Genomic DNA, 585 nt, shown 5'->3' with positions numbered 1-585 from the left:
CTCTCTCGCTCTCTCTCTGCCTTCGCCCATCTCTCCTAGCTCTCTCCTCCCCTTTCCCCTTTCTTTCTCTCCCTCTCTTCTCGCTCTCCCTCGTTCCCGCTCTTCCTTTCTCCCTCTTTCCTTGCTTTCTCCCTCTCTCTCTCACTCGCTGCCACTCGTCCCCCTCTCCCCTCTCTGTCTCCCTGCGCCGCACACCGACATCGCTCTATCACACGGGTTACATAACGCTCTAATAGCTCTTCAGGGGGTTCGGCCGTCTATGTAGATCACAATATCTCAGCGTGGTGTCTCGCGCGCGCTAGCCGGCTCACACAGAGTTCGACTCGGGGTCGTAGTGTGTATGCTGTATAGTGGGCGCATGCAGGCTGTGTTGTGTGGGTGGCGTGATACAGCGATGAAGAAAGATGGAGAGAGGGAGAAGGCGTGTGTGAGAACGGAATATATACATATATATATACATATATATATATATTTCTATGGAGAGTTAGCGAGATATAGGAAGAAAGAGAGAATGAGCGGGACAGAAAGCGAGAAGATTTAGGGATGAGAGAGAGAGAGAGAGAGAGAGAGAGAGAGAGAGAGAGA

This window comes from Priapulus caudatus, unplaced genomic scaffold (assembly GCF_000485595.1).
Source record: "Priapulus caudatus unplaced genomic scaffold, Priapulus_caudatus-5.0.1 Scaffold1014, whole genome shotgun sequence".
NCBI lineage: Eukaryota > Metazoa > Priapulida > Priapulimorpha > Priapulimorphida > Priapulidae > Priapulus > Priapulus caudatus.
This window is presented reverse-complemented; position numbering follows the sequence as displayed.